This window comes from Microplitis demolitor, chromosome 7, assembly GCF_026212275.2.
Source record: "Microplitis demolitor isolate Queensland-Clemson2020A chromosome 7, iyMicDemo2.1a, whole genome shotgun sequence".
Classification (NCBI taxonomy): domain Eukaryota; kingdom Metazoa; phylum Arthropoda; class Insecta; order Hymenoptera; family Braconidae; genus Microplitis; species Microplitis demolitor.
This window is the reverse complement of record NC_068551.1, coordinates 16,886,005-16,901,135: the sequence shown is the minus strand read 5'-3', so window position 1 is coordinate 16,901,135 and position 15,131 is coordinate 16,886,005. Positions and strand designations below refer to the sequence as shown.

Below are 15,131 nucleotides of genomic sequence, written 5' to 3'. Positions count from 1 at the left end.
TTTATTAATTACTATTTTTTACATAAATAAGAAAAAAATTATTTTTAGTCACATTATGATGATTATCAGTGTAAAAAATTTTCTTGAATAATACTATTAATTATTAGATCTTAAGTCTTTGAGAAAAAAAATATTTTTGCTTCAGCTCATGCTAACGAGATCTGATTGGAACAATATATATATATATATATATATATATATATATATATATATATATACATATATATATATATATATATTTTGTTTCTATACTAGAAATTTAAATTGCGCTCCTTAATTTCAACCAATAAGGAATCGTGGACCATATTTTTGGGATAATTTGATACTCAGTTAACTTCATAACTATTTTCAATCCATCTATTTTAATATAGAGGATACATTTTAGATCTATATTGATGTCAAAAAATCTCTTTCGATCTATTTAGATTTATGTATATCTAAAATTTTTTTCATTATATTCCGAAATAATTTTTAAAATCCAAATTGTCAATTTTGACATTATATGATTTTCTTCTTTCGGCTTTAGTCTACGAAGATCACAGATCTACATAGTTTTAAATACTAAAAAGAAATTAGATCTATAATAAATCTCTATTCTAGCTTATAGATGTTTTTTTTTATTAATTAATTAATTCCATCACTTGTACAAAAAAATTTTTTAATAAAAAAAAAAGTTAATAAAATTTAATAATTTTTTAAAATAAATAATTCAATTCAAATTAAACAAAAATTTCTTGTGTCGTATTAATTAATTCTCGATACAAAAAATTATATTTTTAATAATTATCAATTAGTTAAATTTTTAAATTGATAAATATTCAATAGTAAAAATATTATTTTTCCTCAGTGCAGAAATCAAAATATTCAGCATGATTGTATTATTACGTAATTAATTATTACAATAATTATGATATATATTCAACTTATCATTTTCCATCAATAGATTTTAAAAGAAACTGAAGTTGATACTCGTCAGATTTCTTATTATTTCCAGACGTTGTTGATATTCAATCCCGGTGTTTCGAAGTCATTGTTATAGAAATCAATGGGTTCTTGATCTTACTTAACATTATCACTGTCAATCCTAACAGTCGAGTATAAAAGCTTAAAAAACAGTCCGATGTTATCTTGAAAGCAAAAAAAAAATGTTTTTAAAATGTATGATAAAAAAAATATATAGAGTTTAATACGTACCATATATAGGAATGGGCAATTAAAAACAGGAATACAGAAGCTTGAATGCAAGAGGGCGCTCTGGTATAATGAGGTACAGGATTCCCCTCCTTTATTTTTATTCTATTTTCACTACTCGCTTTTGCTGTCATCATCTACTCATTGGTCTGTCTAGAGTCGATCTTTGTTTGATTCGAATCTCGCTCTTTATGTTGATATTTACTCTCACTCATGCTCCCATGAGATAGTTCTCTGTATGTATTCTGTGTATTCCGGATACATTTCCTATGATATAGTGAGATCAAAGAGCATACAACTGAGCCGAGAATCGTGTTAATTTCAGGTAGAATTAACGATAATGAAGATAGGGTTATATACAAAGACTATATGATATCAAAAAATCTGTTGCGTAATTCTCAATTCAGATTTTTTATTATTTTATTATTTTTTTCCTTTATTTTAAATTAGTGATCCAGATAATTATTTATTATTACTGTGATAAAATAATCTTGTAAAAAAAAGTTAATTCTAAAAATATTCAAACTTTCAAATTTGAAAGAATTCCGAACTTTGAGTTGAGCATTTTTGAAATTTAAACAAAATTAAAGAAGAAAAAAATTTTCAATTTTCAGATCTCGTTTTTGAAAAGTTCTTATAAAAAGTAAAAAAAAATTCATAATTGGTTTTAGTTTTTTATTATTATTTATTTATTTTTTTTTCAATGTTTCTTAAACCAGCAAAATTTTCAAGTCAAATTATTCTCAAATTTAAAAAGTTTACAGTTATGAACCTTTTCGAAACATTTTTAGAACGATTTTTTTTACACGGATTATTTATAATATATATGCAAAACTTATTAATAAAAAATTCTGTTGCAAATAAGTGAGACCGGGGTGCTAAGGCCCTCTGGGCACGGTGGCCCCCCTCAAAAATTTGATAAAAACTTTTTTTTTTCTATTTTCGGTCAAGTAAAGTTATCCCTGATGTTTTAAAGATATTTTAGGCTAATCTGCAATATTTGGGGCATAATGGACCACCTGAAAAAAATTCGGTAAAATTTTTTTTTGTCATTTTTGGTCAAATCATGTTATCTCTTTTGGAGAGGGGCCGTCGTGCCCCAGATTTTTTTTTTTTTTTAGTTTTGGTAAAATCTTAATAGATTTGCTTAAAAAAGGACCAAATTAGGTTGACCTATAGATTAAAAGCCATAAAAAATAATTACCAGCTTAAGAAGGCCCTCGAGCCCCTGTCTCCCCTACTAAAAACATCATCTTGTGCGAAAAAGTTCCGCGTGAAAAAAAAAAACAATAGTACGACTCAAGAACAAATTCAAAGACAACTTTAATGCAGAAAAAATAAATTGTTTTTATTCATTAACGCTACTCGGACTAATATGCTTCGTTATCAATCATCGGCGTTTAATTGAAAGATAAATAATGATTTTTATCCTCACCTCATAAGATAAAAATTGAATGCGTATTTATATAGCCTTGAGTCAAGGAAGTTAATTAATGATATTAGTAGATTAATTATCAACTGCAAAGAGAGTAATTTGATTGGTAATGAATGAAATACTTTTTTATTGAAACGATGGAAAAAAACATTCTTAGAATTAAATCAAAATGTATTTTATTGTTAATTATAAATTATAGTGATTTAAAATCAAACAAATTTTTTTGTATAGTAAATCATTTATTTCACATTAATTTATACAAAATTTATCATATTTTGACTTGGAATTACAATTCCCAAAATACTCTTTTTTTTTTTAAATTAAACATAAAAAATAAATCTGCAGGTAGAATTCAAATTTACACGAAACTCTATTATATAACTCTAATAGCAATATGAATATGTAAAATGACTAAAAGAAAATATCTCGTATATCTTTTGAGAGTAAATTTATTTATAGTGAAACATTTTTACATTAATGAATGTCTCATAAAAAATAATTTTATAGAGAAGTTCGCTATGAAACTAAATTCGTATATTTTGTGTTCGAGCTTTAGTTGTAGTTATTGACGGCTATTTATTATATATTTAAATGAACGTTTTTATTTTTTAACATTTTCATGCGTAAATCAGTTTTTACAATAAATTTTTTTTCTGTCTATATTTATGCAGACTTACAGCAACAAAAACATAACTTTTGTAAAGACAATATTTTCTGAAGTAGTAAATTAATAAAAACTATTTCAGTATTCATTTATTTCTTACTTAAAGATTAATTTTTTTGGCAGAAAAAAATAGAAATTTATTTATTTACATAATTTTGAAAAAATATAAGATCCACATATTTTTAACGGGACTTAGATTTCTTCGATTGAGAAAATTATTTCGAATGAAACCTTCAAATTTTCATATTAAAAATATTTTTGATTGAAAATTTCCTATTAGACATGATTACGTTGAAAAATTTTGTTTATAGAAAAAAAGGATTTCTTGGCGTAAAAAATTTTTACTTGCCCTGAGAAATTTTTTGTATTATGAATTGAAAATGAAAATTTTCTTGGGGTGAGAAAAAATTTTCTTGAGACAAGAAAAATTTATTTGAGGTGAGGAAATTTTTGTTTTTATTCGAAAATGAATTTTCCCGCCAAGAAATCTTTGTTTCTGCGTAGAAAAGAAGGATTTCTTAGTGCCAAGAATTTTTTCTTGTTCTAAGAAAATTTTTACTTGACCCCAGAAATTTTTTGTATTATAAAGTGAAAACAAAAATTTTCTTGGGGTGATAAAAATTTTTTAGGCGAGAATAAAATTCTTGAGCCAAAAAAAATTTTTTTTTGTATAGTTAAATTAATCTAAAAAATTAAATTATTTCAAGGTATTATTAAACTGATAAAAATAAATTATATACATTGTCGTGTAAATAATGTTCGATATGAATTAAAAATTATTATTTAATTACAGAAAAATGACAAGAATTTTCTTTGAAATTTTTTTATAAAAAATTTTTAATTGTTAAATATTATAAATATCATATTTATTAAGAAAATTTTGTAACAGTTTAAATTAAAATTTAACTTTTTGATATTTTTCCAAATCCTTCGATTCATTTATCTAATTCTAGAATGATTTGAATAGATAATTTGAATAATGATAAGAATAATGTTCTATTTATCGCAAAGTATTTTTTAAAATTATTTACTAGCTTACTTGTCTATATATTAATACAATATTCATAAATATATATAAAACATGTTATAAATAAATAAATTAACAGTAAATTTAAAGTGATTAATACAAAAATATTAAATTAAAAATAAATACATTATGATAAAAAATAAATTACATATTTTATTCGCACCGTGTTGAAATTAGGCGTATGTGGTTTTGTGGTACTTCGTGAATACGGATACTTTTATTTATCGTAGATGAGAAAACCACGAAACATGAAACTCAGTTTCCTATTCCACATACGCTAGTTAATTTATCAAAAATGGATGGCTTTATTTTCATATTTAAAATTCATAAATAATAAATTTTTAAAAATTGTAATAAAAAGAAATAATGGTTCAAACCATCTTTTAATTTTTTTAACTTTTTAACATTACAGTGTTTTAATTCTGATGAATTTTTATAAAATTTTTCCTGGTCATTTGTTCCTAATTTGAATAAAATATATTTATGATTAAATTCAAAAAAAAAAAAGAAAAAAGGAAATGAAAAGTTTTATTTTGAAAAAACAAAGTTATAATTCTTACCATTTTTGAAATAAGCTTCCTCGTGGATATTAAAATTTAAAATTTTTAAAAATATTCATAACTAACAAAATATTAGAAGTTCCGTTAGACCGCACGCTTTCTTACAGCAAATTCGTAACAATTCAAAATTATTAATGTCGTAAATATCCTCTATATAATCTACTGATGGACTCAGACAATAATTAGTTAGAATGCGCTCTACTTTATGCATACACATCTCCTCTGCATTCATATTTTGTTCAATCTCATTAAATATTCGTGGATTTGTTTGAATTACTTTTAACATGGATAAAAAAATAATAACGAAAAATAAATATTGGCCCCAAATTACTTTTGATTTACACATTTTAAATAATAATCAATAAATCTGATGTTATATATTATTGACCAGCGATAAAATATCAAACTTTAAATTCAAAATACTCGGCACTAACAGGTACTGACTAATTTTTAAAAATGTTTCAACGTCTTATATAGTAAAAAATTTTATCTTATAAAGAGATAAAAAGCTGTAAAATATTTAAAGAGGGAGTATTTTTTTGTTATCTATAGATATGAAGATAATCATGCTACCAAAATTATCTATTAGCTTTTTTATTCTATTGCTTTATAGTGTGACCATTAATTTTTAATTGACGAACAGTAATTATTCCCTGAGCTGTGACGACAATTGATTCATTTCGTATTTTAAAGATTTATATATTGTTTAATGTCAAAAAATATCTTTATTATTAAAATATAAATTTTATTATTATTTTTTTAGTCCGATTAAAGAACAATGATTTTGTTGATATTTTTTTGTTATTGTTTTAAAAGATGAAGATTATTTTTTTTTATCAGTGGAAAATATGAAACGTTTGAACAATAGTTTTCGTCATCATCAAAACATCTCTTATGGAAAATAATATTTACTGAAGTATTAGACTATAAATCTTCATATATTAAGATTTTTAGGGCGATGTTCGAAAACAACAAGAAGTTATTTTTTATTTGTCTTAGTACATCTGATTCTTTTTTAAAGAATTAAATAAAAAAAAAATCATGGATACGTCATAATATTTTTCTATATTTTTGAATTTTAAATAATTATTAATAACCAAAAGTTATTCATTTTAGATAATTTTCAAAAAGATTATTACGTAATGATAAATATTTTTTTTCTGTATAAAAAAAAACAGAAATTTGTTTGATAATTTTTGAAAATAAATGAATTTTTGATAAAACAGAAATAATATTTCTAATCTATTATAATTTAAACTTAATTTCAAAATATTAGATTTCATACTGTAAAATCTTGATTTTGAAATTTAACTTAGTTTGACAGTACACGGAAAGAAAATTATGGGAAGTATCCCTATAATAATATGGGTAAAACTCTTATACCATTATGGGAAATATTCCTATAATGCTATGGGAATAATTACTATACCAATATAGGAACTATTTTCATAATGTTATGGGAACCATTTCTATAATACAAAATTTTTTTTAGTAAAATAGTGTAGAAATTTTTTTAAAATATGAGATTTTATCGAAGTTTAAATTTTTTGTTCCAAATTTGAATTTTCTTAAATGTTCTGCGCTGACAAAAAATTTTTGTTAAAAATTTTGATGTTTTTGCCAAACACGAATTTTTTTTTCAATATTTGAATTTTTGTTTTTATGTTTAATAGAATTTCTGTGTCTTATAGAAGTGATTTCCACATTTTTTTTTTAATTAATATTTTCATGATAGTATGGGAACCATTCCCATAATATTATAGGAATGATTCCCATAATGGTATAGGAACTATTCCCATCATATTATGGGAACTATTCAATTGCATGATTGGATCCATTCCTATAACATTATGGAAATCGTTCCCATACTATTATGGGAATCATTCTTATAATGTCATAGGAATGGTTCCTATCATTTATGGGAATGAATCCTATAATTTTTAAGAATAGTTCCTATATATTAAGGAAATGATTCCCATAATATTATAGGAAGTCTTCCGATAAATTATAGGATCGATTCCCATAAATTATAGGAATCATTCCTATAACATTATTGGAATGGTTCCCATAATTTATCGGAAAACTTCCTATAATTATGGGTAAAATTCCTATAATTATAGGATTTACTCCCATAATTTATGGTCGTAATTCCAATACTGGTATAGGGAAAAATTTTACAAAATTATGGGAACCATCCCCATAATTTTTTTATCGTGTAAAAAAAAATGTATGATTTCTTCAGCGCCTTAATTTTGCCTGATTCTCCTCTAGTATATATATGAATGAATATTAAATTATAGTCTTTATAGAAAATAACTTTTTTCTCATTAATAGTACGATAATTTGTGATTTACAAGAAATGAACCCGCAAGATTTCTCTTGACACTGCAACAAATTATCATACCATTTTGGTTAAAGAGAAATTTTCAAATGACGATTTTTATAAATTTGAAGTTTGTATAAATTAGTACAATAGGAATTATATTTAAGTATCACATTTTTTGCTATTAAGATAACTATTTGTTAATAATAGAAACTTTTATTAATATTGAACAATATTTTAAACTTTTACCTGAGTATACTTTCGATTTACTTACTTTTCACTACTTTTACAATGAACGATTAACGTCTTCACGCGATAGTTTTATAATAACTTGATACAATCTGTACAATTGAATCTTATCTAAATAAATAAAAAGCGATAAAAATCTACAGTAAAACAATAAAAATGAATTAATAATTGTAATATAATATGAAAAAAAAGTAAAGTAAATAACATCTAGAGTTCAAGATATAAAATCTAATAATTGATAATTTTTTTTTTTATTTCAAAATTTTATTTATAATTATCAAATTTTTATGTCTTTGTCTTTTCAACTAGGAATTCTTCGAGTCTATTTTTTTTTAAACCTTTTACTGAATAATTTGAAGCATATAAGGGAAGTCGGCTCGAGTTAAAATTTAAAACCTTGCTAGAACCTAGAAATTCTAGGATCAAGAAAAGAAAGGACTTACTGCGTACTTGATTTGTATAAAAAAACAATTTCTATATAAATTCTATAAATGTCAGTTACGGGCGAAAATGACGTGTTTAGTTGTTATATAGGCACTAAAATTCAAAATTATTGATATTTATCAGAGCCTAAACGTACTATAAAAGTTCATTTACGCCTATGAATTCTTCACTAATTCTTAGGACCTGGTAGATCTACAGTTTTAACACATTCATTTGAACCTATCAATTTAAATTTAAAAAGGAAGATGATATTTTTCTGATATAGAACCGTTATAAGTTTTTAAAAGCGTATAGGGTATAAATAGGGCTTCGATATGTCTTCCGAAGATTTTACATTGAAGAAAAAAGTAAATTAGAATTTAAAAAACTAATGTAGGAGTTGGGAGTTGGTCAAACATAGAATACTGAGGTTTTAATCAGGCATTTAAGAATTTATTCAACAAAATGAGAATGCATAGTTCTTACAGGTTCGGAAGTGTTGTTAAATTTTGATTTTTTAGAATCCATAGGAGCTAATGAGTATAAAGTATGAAAAATCCTTATTAAGAACCACTTAAGAATGTCAAGTACTGAAATAGGTTTATTCACACATATTGAGTACTTGAAGCAAAGTTAAATTTCGACTCGGAGGGGGGGGGGCAGTGGCCCATTTTTAAAATTTGGTTAAAAAATTTTGGAGTAAAACAGAGTACTCGGAGTAAAGTGGTACTTTAAACAATTAAAACAAAACATTTTTTCGATAATTATTAAATGTATCGGAAATAGATCTAATTGATTTTATCCATTGCCGTGATTAAACCATTACATAAAATGATTATTATCTAATAACATCCGAGTTATGTCACATTTCATACCGCACCTTGTTAGGATAAATTATTACTTATCACTTTATAAAAATTTATAATTTTATATAACAGAAAGTTTTAAAAAGTTGTAGAAAGCATAAATTGATAGTTAAAGAAACCTACTTAGAAACATTTTACAATTGTCATCCTTATTTTTAAACTCTCAATCCTAGTCTGTACATTTTATAATATTTATTATCACGATAAAAAAAAAGTTACTTGTTTGCGATTCTTAAATGCGACTTTTAGGTCATGTGACATTACTCTTTTGGAAAATTAGTATTAATGAATAACGACACGTCACGTTTTACATTTATATGCCTATATATATTGTGAAGAAATTATAGCATAAATAGATAGTTGAGAAAATAAAGAGAGATGAGTTAGAAAAATATGAGAGATAAAATTGCAAAGTCTGAGCAAAGTATTTGAGCACGTTTACGTATATATGTATATATATTGAGCATGTCTACTCGTGTACTCAAGAGTGCTTGTTAGGATGTAATGCCAATCTCTCGAACTCACAGAAACAGTGGTATAGATAAGGAGGCGAAAGCGACTTTCACGTGGCTTTTATTCTCTTAAATCCATTCTCTATGGTTATGCTACATCATTATAATAATAAATGATCTCGCGAATTCTTGGTTCCTAATTTATATATTTATGTATAGAAATAATAATTATTATTATTATTATATTATTATAATCTATTTTTATAAAGTTTAATAATTAATTGTCAATTTATTAGATAATTAAATTATTGATATTGATAAATTCTATGAATTCCATTTAATTTGAAATACCAATATTACAACGAAAATTTATTGTATTAATTTAATTATTAATATTGAAGTTTAATCAAGTGTACAATGTATATTTAATTAAATTCAATTTGTTGGTAATGAATAGTATTTAATATTTGCACTGATAGAAGTATTTATTTGACATTAATAAATGTATTTATTTGAAACAGTTTCTCAGCATTTTTTGGCTGAAATAAGTATTTATTTATTTCAAATATAGATTTATTGATAGTTAATAAATCTCATATTTGAGTGAACATCGCTGCGATATTTGACTACCGTGCCATTTTATGTTTATATCCTCAAATAGTATAAGTGTGATTGTTAGTAAAGATTTACTATATTTCAATTTTTTTTATATATTTTGCGTAATAATTTTTATCCTCAATTAATATTAATTGTGTGTTATTTTCTTTTAAAAAAATAAAATAAAACAGTCCTATGTATTATTTGTCATAACCCTACTTAATTAATTTCATGTGTCATTTCTTTCTATTCAAATAAGCCATTTATTAATTATTAATAAATCTTATTTGGCTCAAATAAATAATTCTATCAGTGTAATATAGCTAAATTTTATATTTGATATTTTTATCAAAAAAGTATAAAGAATTGAAGCTTGAAAATATCAAGAATTATCTAGGCGATTTAGTTACAATTTGAGGAAAAAGATGGGGTAAGATGATCAGTTTGAGCAGTGGGGTCAATTAAAAATTTTTAGTTTTTTTTTTTTTTTTCAATTTTTTATGAAAACATAAATCACGGACATATAATGTAGATAATTTTAATCAACATCAACACATGTTCAATCTACTTGACATATTTTCAATAGTCATCGGAGTTATAATTTTCGTCACAAAAAATACAAGTGACATTTTTGTGAGCTTCAGAAGTTGAAGGTTCCAACTCGTCTCTAGTTTTTTTCATAAAAAAAAGTTAAAATAAAAGACTTTTTTTTTCAACAATCATGGTCAATTTTACCTCAGTATTATCTTTTTCTAGCTTTCAATAAAACAATAATGTCTCAAAAATAACTCGAACTCATACAAAAAATATGATGCCTTATTTTGTCCTGGATTTTTATATTATTTAATAAATAATAATAAAATTGAATTCTATAAGCGACAGAAAGTACAATAGTTAGCATAGTGTGGATTGTATGTATAGAAATGGTATCTTAGTACGCGTGACACGATTTGAATGTGTATCTCGGGATGTTATCAGGAAACGAGGTATTCAGAGGTATCAGAGCTGTTGAGTGTTGTCTGTTAAATTCTAGAGGACAATGTGTTGTGTTCATGTAGTTATATATACATTGTTTGAGCATGTTAACTTATATATACAATACAGATATACATATATACATATGTATGTATATATAATATATATCACCATATTAAAAGTATCATATAACTATGTACTTTTCATCTCGCGGTTTTGCCAGTTCTAATGCGTCTGTGATGTTGAATATACAATTAAAAATTACGTATGCCCACGTAATCATATTGAACAATGTACGAGAAATTTTATCTAACATTATCTCTTTGTTTATTGTACTATTTAAAAATAGCTTTATGTCGGTAGTACCCGATTAAATTTTTATAGTGGGATTACACTTACGTCAATATGTAATTTAAAAATTAGATATTAAATTTTTTACAAATAATTACATTATATTTTATTATTTTAAATATTTTACTTGACTGCATGAAGATAAATTTATAGTAGTCACTAATATTTTTATGAGTTTATGAGAATAATTATAAACTTAAATAATTTTAAAGAATTTGTTTGAATTTTCAAATTTACTTTTTTAATTTTATAATATTTAGAAGTTTTACATCGAGTTACAGCATTTGACATTGAAGTGATGTTAATTAATGGATATTGATTCAATTACATATTTTTATGGGAATATTTTTCATATATTGAAGTTGCTTTCATACAACAGGCATTACCATCATATTACATGGGAATTTTTCAAATATTAACATAGAAATGATTTTTATGAATGTACAGCATCTGTTCTCAGGGAACATGGAAGTCATTCTCATAAGTTATATTATTATTACATAGCAATTATACTTATTTAAAGAAGAAAATTTTTTTTCCATTGGGAATTATCTTTAAGATGCTAAAGTTATAATTTTTTTTTTATATCGAACAGTGAATAATAAAAATACTTGTAACACATACGCGAAATTAATGACATTAAGGAGGTTCGATACAAATTTTCAAAATAATACCAAAGTTTTGAAATTTTTTTCAACGGAAGAGTTATAAAAAAAGGATCAGTGTTGAAATTTCAATCGATTCACGACACCGTTTTTAAGAAATAAATTTTCAAAATTCGTTTTTATATACAGGCGTAAATGGGAATCATTTTTTAAAGTACTGCAGTTTTTGATACAATAATACTACACGGAAAGAAAATTATGAGAATGGTTCCCATAATTTTGTGAAATTTCATCCTATACCAGTATAAGAATGACGACCATAAATTATGGGAGCAGTTCCTATAATTATAGGAATGTTACCCATAATTATAGGAATTGTTCCTATAATTATGGGAATCATTCCCATAATATATAGGAACGATTCCTATAAATTATAGGAACCATTCCTATAACATTATGGGAATGGTTCCCATACTATCATGAAAATATTAATTTAAAAAAAAGTGTGGAAATCACTTCTACAATACACAGAAATATTATTAAACCAAAAAACAAAAATTCAAAGAATGAAAAAAAAATTCGTATTTGGCAAAAAACGTTAAAATTTTTAACAGAAATTTTTTGTCAGCACAAAAAATTTAAGAAAATTCAAATTTTGGAGATAAAAATTTAAATTTCGATAAAATTTCGAATTTGGAAAAAATCTCGAACTTTCAAAAAACTTCATTTGAATCTTTCCATATCACGAGGGAAATTTCTACACTATTTTGCGAAAAAAAAAATTTTATGATAAAATAAACACAACTTGCCATTGGCGAGCTTTGATATTTTGTATATGTCCCGAAGACAAGGTTTACATGTATTACAAGTAGACTATATATGAAATTTGAAAAAAATTTGATCTTAATCTAAATTTGGGCAGCACCGAACGTTTATTGGATTAGGACATAAAAATAGAATCAAGAATAGAGTAAAAATTTAAATAATTTGAAAATAAAATTTACTTAATCTATTAAAAAAGGAAGGGAAGTTTAGTTTGAAACTATCGATTTCTTGTTAAAGTACTGTCTAGTAAACATCATAATGTTTGTTGTCTAATTCTACCCTTCGGGCGTTAACTTAATGCGGTTGAGTATTCTCGCTATTGGTTTCAAAGTGTATACAGATGTGTAAACGTTAAATTTCAAGAACTATTGAAGCCGTCGAATGATGAATAGAGAGCAATTAGGATCTTGGTATCTATCTAATTATACTATTCGTATTAGTATTAGTGTATCTGAATAAAATGATTAATCATGTTTAGTAGAGTTATGTATGTTATTAACTCCAAAAAATCGATTAAAAGTAATGAATGTATGACAAGAACTGATTATAAAAAAAACTCTAGTCGATGAAAAGTTGACTTTTAGATCAGATTTGTTGTTGCTAGCTCGTCCATCCGTCAACATCCCCCTTGAAAAGTTTTCCTTCCACGCGTTGGAAGAAAAAAACAAGAAACAAAAAAAACAAGAAAGATTGAAAGAACGTGAAGAAAACTAAAGTGAAACATTGAGGAAGAAAATAAAAAAAACAAGACGATGTAAAACTTATCGAGACAAATTATCGAGGCTTTTTTCCGTTACACTATCCCTTGATTTTTCAACAAAGTTTTGATTCCATTAAAAATAAATACTTAATCATTGTTTTTATTTATTGTCATTTTTTCTATTGCACGACTCATAATGCGAAACATTAGAGAGTGCTTTACTATCGAAAAATTTTTTTCACTTCCTCTCTACAACTATTTTTATTATTATCGTCTTATTAGTACACAGAACCATCTTAAATTATGCATCATTGTGCAGATAATGTAATAGAGATTATTTCCGCAATTTTCACAAACTAATTTAGTGCAATAGAAACGAGAAAATCATTAAAATAAACTAAAAAATTTTCCCGTGCAGCAGTAAAAAAATAGTGTAGCTTGAAAACACGTGTCTCCAAAAAAATCCATTATTGAACTCATTTTTGGTTTTAAAAAACTCGTTTTGCCACAGAAGAATTTGCTATTGAAAAATGGCTATTTAACTTTGTGTCGTTTGTTTATAATTAATGAAAAATCTCATATTCTTTAATTTTTAGGCTAAATATGTATGGTCATTCGTCTGAACAAGTACGCATGCGTAGTATTGTTCTATATATATAGATATGTTCTATTATGGGCCTTTTACCGGTGCTGCATTCAGACGGCTTTTTTGCGTCTCTTTTTTAATTTCTTTCTATTTTTTTTGACATCATGATGTCAATTTGCAAATGTTGACATAAACAGTGGCGTGATAGTCGGAAAAAAATGTTGTTTAGTTTTACTCTACAATTCAGAAATACAATTTATTCTCACTTGAAAATTAAATGAGCATTATGAGATGTGCACTTTTGGATTTTCTAAATTTTTTAGATTGATTTTTGCTTACTTGCTGGCTGAATTGATAAATAATTTATTTAAGATAATGTTAATTAAGCAAGAATAATATATTAAGTAGGGACAAATAGAATACATTCCCACAAGCGAGAGGACGGAATAAGATTTATACAGGGGCATAACAAGAGTTTGGTTGTCGTAAATCGAGGACTCAAATTAACGGAGCCTTAAGGCATCTCTGTTATGTATACAGAAGTAGTATGGGTTCGAATAGAGGCCATGGGAGTTTAGTATGTGAGATGAAAAGAGAAAAGCTGTGTTGAGTTTATTTCGTGGTCTCTCGTGAGACAGGGACAGTGACACCAAGCAACGAGTTTCATTGTCCGAAGTGGGACGCGATTCAAACTTCTCTCATCCTCGTCCTCATGGGGTCCCGATACATTCACATATTCAGTTGGGACAGATCTTCTATTGTAGAAATATTCTACTTCTCTCTATTATCAAGCTCGTAGTATCGTAGTATCGTAGTAGTATTGAGTTCGTGAATTTTAATATTAACTTTATTAGAGAAAGCTATGAAAACTAAAATAATCTCTCTCGTTCAGTAGAAATATCTTTTAATCCGAACCTCATTAAAATAACATTTAAGTAAAATATACAATTATTCATTTATAGTTAAAATAATCTTTTGTTCTAATTCAATTTTCTAAATTTATCTATTGAAAATTATATCATGCTATCTTTAAATCACTAATTAATGTTTAAATTATTAATATGATCACGTTAATTTCAATTTTTGGTGAGAATAATTCAAATAAAAAGGAAATGAAAAATAACTATTTTTTTTTTTTTTTTTTTTTTGTTAATTACCAAAAAAATTTGTATCTAGCTATTTTACAATTAAGAAATCAGGAATATTGAGGAACATTTTAAGAAAAATCTGAAACTGTCTAAAATATGCCGAAAATTTTTTCAATTTTCTGAAAATTTCAAAACTGTCTGGAACATTCTAGAA

At 25.1% G+C, this 15,131-nt stretch overlaps 1 protein-coding gene and 1 long non-coding RNA gene across 4 annotated transcripts in view; one reads left to right on the top strand and one right to left on the bottom strand.

Moving 5' to 3' along the window:
* The window catches only part of LOC103569403 (myb-like protein I), a 153,722-nt gene that overhangs the window by 27,156 nt on the left and 111,435 nt on the right, over positions 1 to 15,131 (top strand). The gene's annotated exons all lie outside the window — the stretch shown is intronic.
* Positions 3,058 to 5,319, bottom strand: LOC128668192 (uncharacterized). The gene is made up of 2 exons (XR_008403949.1): positions 4,878 to 5,319; positions 3,058 to 4,778 (listed from the first exon to the last, which is right to left on the bottom strand). It is a non-coding gene; the product is annotated as an uncharacterized LOC128668192 (long non-coding RNA).